We start from the raw sequence: 9,134 nt of genomic DNA, 5'->3' as shown, positions 1-9,134 counted from the left end.
CCAGTTCTCTTGTGTATCAGTACAGATCAAAGTGATTGTTATGTATATAAGAATATATTTGGCATTTAAACTTCATGAAAACTATGGGATGCTGCATGCATTGTTTTCACTTATCTGTATCCTGTTAGAATGTAATAGCAAACATATAGGTTGTGTATATACCCCTGTAACCAGTGCCAGGTTTACAATGGCTCCAGTGGCTCCATGTAGCCAGGCCCATGCTCGGAAGGGGTCCTGGCCTGCTTCGCTTGCACTGTGCCCCGAGACCCGACTGGATTCCCCTGCCCACCACTCCTGCTTCTCGCAGCCTGCTGGCCGGCTGACCAAGGACTCCTCTCTGCCCCCTGGCTCCATGCCCTGCTCCTGTCAGCCCCCTCTCTGGACCCCAGTGCACCTCCAGCTCTGGGCAGTCTCTGCTTCCCACCACCTATGGGGTCCCATCTGTCTCCCCGGGGCTGAGCCGCCTGGGGACTGGTGCAGAAGCCTGGCCAGTCTCAGCCAGGTGTGTGTGAGTGGGGGGGAGACAGTGCAGAGGGCTTGGCTGGGCCCCTCCAGGCCCCTGGGACTAGCCCTGGCTGCGCTGCCGGCTCAGCCATGCGACACAGTTGCCTCCCAGCAAGGCCAGTGAGTGTGGCCAGGAGGCAGGGCGTGGGGGAGTGGGTCTGTGGGGAGTCTGGGGTGTGCTGGGCTGTGAAGAGGCAGGAAAGATCTGTGTGTGTTGGGGCACTAGGGAGTGGGGGGGTGCTGGGCAGTTGTGGTAGGGCTGTGGGCAGGGGTGGTGTTGTGCAGGGCGCTGTGCACTTGTGGGTGGGTCTGGGGGAGCGCTGGGAATAGTGGGTCTGGGGGGCCTCTGGCCATAGGGAGTTGGGGGGTGTTGAGCTGGGGGTGGGGGGGCATGTGGTGTGGCATGGGCCTGCCCCAGCGGGGAAGGGGCATGCTGGCAGCACAGGGCCAGGCAGGCCACTGTGCGTCTGGCAACCGCTGGTTTGTAAATAGTTACCTCACATTGGGTGAAGCAGGTTCCCCCTGCCATGCCATGCCCCATTCCCTCTGGCTGGTCCCTCTCTCCGGGGACTGACCTCCCCGCACCATGCACCATTACCTCCATAGGGGCCCAGAAAAGGTTAATTCGGCCTTGCCTGTAACTAAATAACCCATCAAATGAGAAAGAAGCCTTCTGTAATGCAAATGAAGAATTTTAACAGCAAAGTGCTAATTCTTGTGCATTTGAAGGCAAGTCATCATTGTGTGTAATGATCGGAGATCAGACTTTAATTGCACTTCTCTCTCTCCACCATCAGAGAAACAGCCCAGGTGGGTAGTGACCCTGTCAGCTTGTTTTCTGTGATAAGAAGCTATAAGTATGGACACAAGGAAAAGTTCATCATCTCTGAATGGTTTGGATTCTAACAGGGCAGAATAACTGAATGAGAAAATGGCTGTGCCCAGAGTTATTCTGGGTAGCTGTGAGAGACTTTGGGAAACTGTCAGATTACTACATATCTGCTACCATTTGGAATTACAGATTGTGACTCACCTGTACATATATTTTAACTGCTTTAACCTCTCAATACTCTCATTTCTTTTTTCTAGCTAATAAACCTTAGTTAGTTTACTATAGAATTGGCTACCAGCATTGTCTTTGGTGTGGGATCTGGGATGCAAATCAACCTGAGTGAGTGACTGGTTTCTTGGGAGTAGGTGTAACCTGGAATATTTGTGACTTTTGGTGTAAGTGACCATTGGTCACATAGTCCAGTTTACATGGGTGCCAAGATAGACTGGAGTGTCTAAGGGGCAGTCTGTAACTCCATTATAAGACTATTGTAGTACTTTAGGGTCACATTTGTTACTGGGTTGGTGAAATCTAATTATAAAACATACCACCAGTTTGTGGTGTCTGCCCTGAGGTAGGCCTCACGGTCATGAGCCACTCCAGACAGTATGACAATACATATCCAAGAAGCATAGCTCTTTGGGGAAAGTGGGGAGAATAGTGCCTTCTCCATTACTATTATGAAAGCTTGTAATGTTCGGAACCTGATGGTCATTTTGAGATATGTATACAGACTGGTTATGAATTTATGTATTTCTGTATTTCTGTAGATATAAAACTGTGCTAATAATTTGTGCTATATTCATTCAGCTTCACCTCCTAACAGGGAGGGGCTGCCTCCCCAATTTACATTGTACAACATTGTACAGAAAGACAACTCTTGTACAGTTAAAGTTAATGGAAAAACATCGAAACCAAAAAGAAAGTTGCAGTTTTAGAAACTAAGAAAGGGGGAGTTCCCCCCATTTTGAATAACCATGAGTCATCATGCTGGGAGAGAAAGGGAAAAATCCTCTTAAAAGCAAGCTTGTGGTCAAGGTTTCCAGATTAAAAAACCAAGGGACGGCCTCTAAGCAGGATGCTGTCCGTGAAACACTGGATCCCCTGTATGATGGGGGAATGTTGGCAGTACATAATATATTAGAAAAGGGAATTTAGCTAATATAGAAGTGTAAATCTTGAAACTGTCTTTGTTTGTTTTCTATGTAGTGTACATGTGTTTGCATTGCCTTACTATTTCATCTTTAAATCCGTGATTTTCCTATTAAATAAACTTTTTTTTTTAATCCCAAGCAGATCTCTGGTGTGTAAACTGTGTGAAGTGAGCGTGTGCAAAAGTGAACTGGTAACTGCAGGCTGGTGTCATTTCTTCAGGGCTGTCAGCCAGGGGGAAAAGGTCTAAGTGCTGGTAGTTAAGAACTCAGGGTAGACAGATTTGGGGAGACTCTGGACTGGAAGGGCTGTTAGTGTCATGCTGCAAGGAGTAACTAGGCTGGTAGAAGTCAGAAGTCATGCTCATGGGCTGGGTATGAGTGTCAGGGCATCATAGTATTAAGAAACCCAAAGTTACAAGGCAGGCAGTGTTAGAACCCCTTACTGTCTGGGAGATCCCCAAAATGTCACAGCTAGTTACAAGATTCATCCAATCGGGACAGGAAGGATATGATGTGACGTGCATAGCTTGCCAATATGGAAGCTGGAATGTCAGATGTTCACAACAGACTGTGAGATAAAAGGCATGAAGAAATTCGCTTGTTATTTTGAAATAGCAAATATATTTGAGAATGTAATGATCTGTTTGTGGACAATCCATGAACAGAGAAAGTAGCATGAATTCTTCACACATCTCTAATCTGTAATGTCAGGCATGCAATGTCTGTCTTGGAAGCAGCCTAATAAATAGATAGTAAGTAGTCTGGATTTATTTTTAAGGCTGAGGATGCTAAGTACATTTGTGTCACACTGTCTATGTAGGTGCAAAAGAGAAGGACAGAGCTCACATCTCAGGGGTTCATTTTAATGACACACACACACACACACCAATTTAATGGTGACAATGTCAGTTATTTGGAAAGATCAGAATTAACATTTTGGCTGTTAAGATAGTAAATGCAAACCGCTGATGCTGATCTAAGAATGACCTGGGTAAGTAAATAACTTCAAAGATTATCTTACATTGTGCAGGGACACCCACAGAGTGTTTTCAAAGCATAGCAGGATCTAAATTACTAGTCATCTGGAATACAGCATTGGAAGTCTTTAGATAGGTTAAAGCACAGGAATGGTTCTGGCTTGACCAGAACTTAATCTGCCAAGCTGCAGTGAACTCTATTCTCAGGCTCTGTTCCTCCGACTTCCTTTGTCTGTCCTAGACTCCTAGTAGACAGCTCCTAGCCTCCTCCAGTAAGCAACTCTTTATTCCCTGTCAGTCACTTCCCAGTCCTTTGCTTTCTAGGCAGGGCCATGCTGCGTTCATAACCCCTGCTGAGACTTTCCCCTCCACTGGGTAGCAACGGGATTCATAAAAATATGACAGAAAATTCCCACTTTGGCACACAGGCCTATCATTAAAGCTCATGTCACTACTTGTACTAGTAAATACTGTCCATTATTCTGTAAGTCTCAAAATTCTTTCAGCTGGTGACCTCTATCCAAGGAAAAAGGCAGTTTATTTATTTTTATTTAAAGCATATTTATTGACAGTAAACTAACTCGGAATGGCCAACACTGACACCTAGTGGCCAGATGTAATGTATCATTATTAAGGCTAAGATTTTGTCATGGATATTTTTAGTAAAAGTGAGGGACAGGACATGAGCTTCCATGAATTTTTCTTTATAGTCCATGACCTGTCCCTGACTTTTACTAAAAATATCCATGATAAAATGGGAAGGGGCTGGGCAGCTGTGGGTGGGTAGGAGTTCTTGGGGGGCTGCCACCACCCTTGAGAGCTTGGAGCTCCACAGTCCTCCTGCACCCATGGCTCAGAACTGCTGGATTCCCCCCACCCTCTGCGATGGCAGGAGTTGCGAGGATCCCCCTGCTACTGCGGGGTACCCCTGCTGATGCCCATGGCAGTGGGGAGCTGTGGGGTACCCTTGCCGCCCATGCCAGCTCAGAGCTTCGGGGGCCTTGCTGCCTCAGGCAGCAGGAGTATCTCAAAGCTCCATGCTGCTGTAGAAGGAGGCGGGACCCTGCAGGTCCCAGCCACTAGGACTGAAGTCACAGAGGTCTTTGGAAGTCACAGATTCATTGACTTCCACGACCTTTGTGACAAAATCATAGTCTTAATCGTTATTGGGTTTCTTAGATTTGTGGTTGGATTCATTCTTAAAAAGAACTGTCAGTAGCTCAGTTTTCCAGGCCCGAAGAAGAGCTCTATGTAAGCTCAAAAGCTTTTCTCTCACCAACAGAAGTTGGTCCAATAAAAGATATTACCTCACCCATCTTGTCTCTCTAGTAGCTAACTAAATCAGCCATTCCCAAATCTTAACTATATAACAAACTCAAATTACCTTTAAAGGTATCTATTATCTAAATTTATCAGACTTTTGTTGACTTTTGGATATCTATGGTTTCCTAACTTCTGATATATTTATACCATGCAGATTCTTTGGTATATACATAGCAAATTGCACTCAAACTTGATAAGCTGAAAAACAAAACTTGCAGATCCTTCAAAATAGACATTTAGTTTGCCTGTATTGTAGATCTTTGTGGCTCGCAGAAGGCCATGTGTAGGTTGTGGGAAGCTTAACCCAGGGGCAGAAAGCAGGCTGTTTTCCCTTAATTGGGAGCACTTTGTGGCAGGTTAGTGATATTGTTAATCCTCCAAGGGGCAAGCCCTGGCAGTGTTAATTATAGAAAGAGAAATTGGGAGGAAAAAAATCATTTATTTTAATTGTATGCTTTGAATGCTGTTTGTTTTAGCCAAACTGTTTTAGTTCAATTGTTGCAACTAGTATAATCCACCAATTTTTATTTAAATGTGATAATGGGGAAAGAGTCACTTATTTTGCTATTCTCAGTTTTATATTTTTCTTGTAATGGGGCTTTAAAAAATGTATATACTGGTTAAGTGGCTGGTTAATTGGTTAGCTAACTGAGTGATTTCAGGTTTCAGAGTAGCAGCAGTGTTAGTCTGTATTCGCAAAAAGAAAAGGAGTACTTGTGGCACCTTAGAGACTAACAAATTTATTTGAGCATAAGCTTTCGTGAGCTACAGCTCACTTCATTGGATGCATTCGTTGGAAAATACAGACTTGATTAGCAACATCTTCCGAGCAGGACACTCATTTTGACAGGATTGTTTAACGTTTGTAATTGAGAGAGAAGACAGGAGGAAGAGTCTCCATGGATTCCAGCTGAAAACTTCAATAAGCAAGTGGTGAGAAGATGCTGCTTTTGACTCAGCAGATTGTATAGATTTTGGTGATCAAAGACTCTGAGACCCAGGTGAACTCAATGAGTTTCTTCTCACTCTTCCTGTGGGGACTAATCTGTTTAGTTTATTTGTTTTTCTTTATATATAACTGAAGATAATGTGTGTTGCTTATAAAATAGCTGTTATCTTGTAAACATTATTTGTTTTTATCATATTATATGACGTTGGTACTTAATTCTTAAATTAATGCTTTTAGTTCTTTTGGGACTTGAATGTGGGGAGGTTGACTCTGAGCAATCCTTGATGAAAATCCTTAAAGACTGAATTCTGGGTCTCCAGGTGCTGTTCAATGGGAGTTGGGTTTTTAGGCACTGGAGAAGGGCAACGAAGTAAACTCTAGCCAGCCCACAGGCTACATTTGCACACTTTGAAGATGATGGGTGCTTAAGAAATCTTAAATACTCTTGTCCTTGATAAACATTTCCCCCCTCTAGCTGGGTTAAAATTCTCGTGTGGGTGTAGGACACTTATTCTCCCACTCCCTAAGGAAAGCAGATAGGCACAAGCTTACTGTTCTATTGACTCACTTCTAACCCTATCTGAAATGGCAGGTGTTAGAGAGGCCAGAACTGTTTTAATCCTGACAAATGTTGATACTAGAGCCAAATATAAAATATACTAAGTAGTGAGCAATCTAATATGCTATGCTGATGGAAGGACCCTCAACCCTTTATAAAACACAGGCATGACTAAAACTCCCTGGTGTGTCATGTTAACTGTCAGATTAATGTCATCCTTTTCCTGGGGCTCAGAGCATGGGTTGATCAGTCAATCAGAGAAGCATAAAATTACCCAAATGTGACAGACAAACATGCTTCAGTGGGAGTGATTGCTGAAGGTGTACATCTATGAGGCTTTAAAAATGCCATCACCCTTCTGTGACATTATACCCCATATTCTTTATGGAAATATGCTTATGATGGATATGGCATAACGGATATATTTTATGCAAGATGTGTCTTGTAAGGTATCATTGGAAAGGTTATAATTTACTGAATGTCATTATCCTATTTGTATGCATGTATCATTTCTGTATCTAAAGTTAGGAATATTGACTATGTAACCATTACAAGTGTGTGTATATTTAGGAGACACCCGCCAGACAAGAGGCCATCAGTCTTGATGGGCCATTAGGAAGAAACAATAAGACTTTGAAGATACTAATCTCTCTCCTTCCTGAGAGGTGACCTGGGATGTAGCTGTGACACTACTAAGTCAGGTGGTCCTGTCACCTGATACTAAACACCATCCTAAACTTCTAGTGATTTTCCACTAAAAGGAGGGGGAGGTCAAGGCTGGGAAACAAAAGATTCCCGCCTTATGTAAATCTTATTTAAGGCTGGGGAGTAAGGCAAACAGGACTCTTCTCCATTGCCTTCCTGCCCAAGAAGAAAGGCTGATGAAAGTACCTGAAGAGACAAGGAACTGAGCAGTGGGAAAGGGAAGGGCTGAGTCCAGACTAAGACAAGAGTCTAGTCTGTAAAGAGAAATAACTGGAACTTTAAGCTACAGAAACTCTGCAACTTTCCTAAAACAACTTTTAAGGTGAAAAATTACTTCTTGAAACCAAACTCTTTAAGATCTTAAGCTTAGTTTGTGTGTTTTGTTTTATTTGCTTGGTAATCTGCTTTGTTCTGTTTGCTATCCCTTCTAATCACTTAATCTGCCTTTTTATAGTTAATCAACTTGTTTTCTTTGTTATTACACTAACTGGGTTTAATTTATAACAGGAGGGGGGCAAGAAGTTGTACATATCTTCCTCCACCTTGAGGGAGGGGGTGAATTTATGAGCTTATGTTGTATAGATTTCTCTACTGCGCAAGACAGTTATTTTGGCTGTTCTTTCCAGAGGGGAGCTGCACTTGTGTGCTGGGCAATTTCCTAGGTGAGTCTTCTCATAGAGAGGTGTTTGGAGACTCTGTGTGGTTCTACAGTTGGTGCGTCCCTACCTGTGAGTGTGCACTGCCAGAGAGCCTAATTCAGCAAAACAGGGAGAGGGACCCTAGGCTAGTGGAGCAGGCAGACTCAGTGAAATCCCAGTACCTCAGGTGGCATACCAGAAGAGAGGTCCAACCTGTCACAAGTTCATCCTGGTTTTGTATTCTACTTTTGGACTTCACAACCCTCTCATCTTAAAGAGGCTGAACTGAATGGAAGTGTGAATGATTCTCTGGATAACTCTGACCTAGATTCTATAGGCTAACCTCCTCCTCCCTGCCCCCCCCCACATGTGCTCCCTAATGTAACATGAATGTAAGCCAGGGGTGGCCAACATGAGCCAGAAGGAGCCAGAATTTACCCATGTACATTGCCAAAGAGCCACAGTAATACGTCAGCAGCCCCCCATCAGCTCTCCCCGCTCCCAGTACCTCCTACCCACCGGCAGCCCTACTGATCAGCGTCTCCCCATCTCTCTCCGCATCTCCCGATCAGCTGTTTTGTGGCATGCAGGAGGCTCTGGGGGGAGTAGCGAGGGCACGGCAGGCTCAGGGGAGGGGATGGGAAGGGGTGGAGTTGGGGCAGGGCCTGTGGCAGAGCCGGGGGTTGAGCAATGAGCACCGTGGCACATTGGAAAGTTGGCACCTGTAGCTTCAGTCCTGCAGTTGGTGCCTATACAAGGAGCCACATATTAACTTCTGAAGAGCTGCATGTGGCTCTGGAGCTACAGGTTGGCCACCCCTGATGTAAGTCAATGAAGCTATTTGGTGTGAAGTGAAGGGACAATTGATCCTCTGTCTCTGATCATCCATGGAATTTAGTTGTAAACAATACGTCATGATTACAAGACTGGTGTACACATGCCTAGCTGAGTTCTATTACTATATAAATGTAGCCCTTTTGGTCTGAGGATCTCAAAGCACTTGACAAAAACTAAACCTCACAGCCCACTGGAGGGTAAATAAATGCTATCCCCATTTTAGATGTGTAAACTTAGGGGCACAGAAATGTACAGTGACCCACCAAAGTCACACAGCAAGTCCGTGACAGAGCTGGGAAGAGAACTCAGGAGTCCTGACAGTCTCATGTTCTATCCATGAGACTGAAAGAATGGCCATGGCATAGGATTGGTTCTCCGAAGATCTGGGCTCTCTTCCCAGTCTTCTGCCGTGGACTCCCTGTGGCCATTATCTTTGAAAACTCATGGCGATCTGGGGAAGTCCCAGACAACTGGAAAAAAGCTAATGTAGTGTCCATCTTTAAAAAAGGGAAGAAGGAGGATCCTGGGAACTACTGGCCAGTCAGCCTCACCTCAGTCCCTGGAAAAATCATGGAGCAGGTCCTCAAGGAATCAATTCTGAAGCACTTAGGGGAGAGGAAAGTGATCAGGAACAGTCAGCATGGATTCACCAAAGG

General features: G+C 44.4%; 1 long non-coding RNA gene across 1 annotated transcript; it reads left to right on the top strand.

Annotated features, from left to right (window-relative positions):
• Positions 1-912: 912 nt before the first annotated feature.
• LOC122460182 lies at positions 913-8,299 on the top strand. The gene is made up of 3 exons (XR_006281300.1): positions 913-1,010; positions 3,058-3,060; positions 8,287-8,299. It is a non-coding gene; the product is annotated as an uncharacterized LOC122460182 (long non-coding RNA).
• The last annotated feature ends 835 nt before the right edge of the window (positions 8,300-9,134 follow it).

The sequence above is a fragment of the Dermochelys coriacea genome, chromosome 5 (assembly GCF_009764565.3).
Source record: "Dermochelys coriacea isolate rDerCor1 chromosome 5, rDerCor1.pri.v4, whole genome shotgun sequence".
NCBI classification, from domain to species: domain Eukaryota; kingdom Metazoa; phylum Chordata; order Testudines; family Dermochelyidae; genus Dermochelys; species Dermochelys coriacea.
Note: the sequence above shows the minus strand (reverse complement) of the source record. Positions and strands in the feature narration are given on the sequence as shown.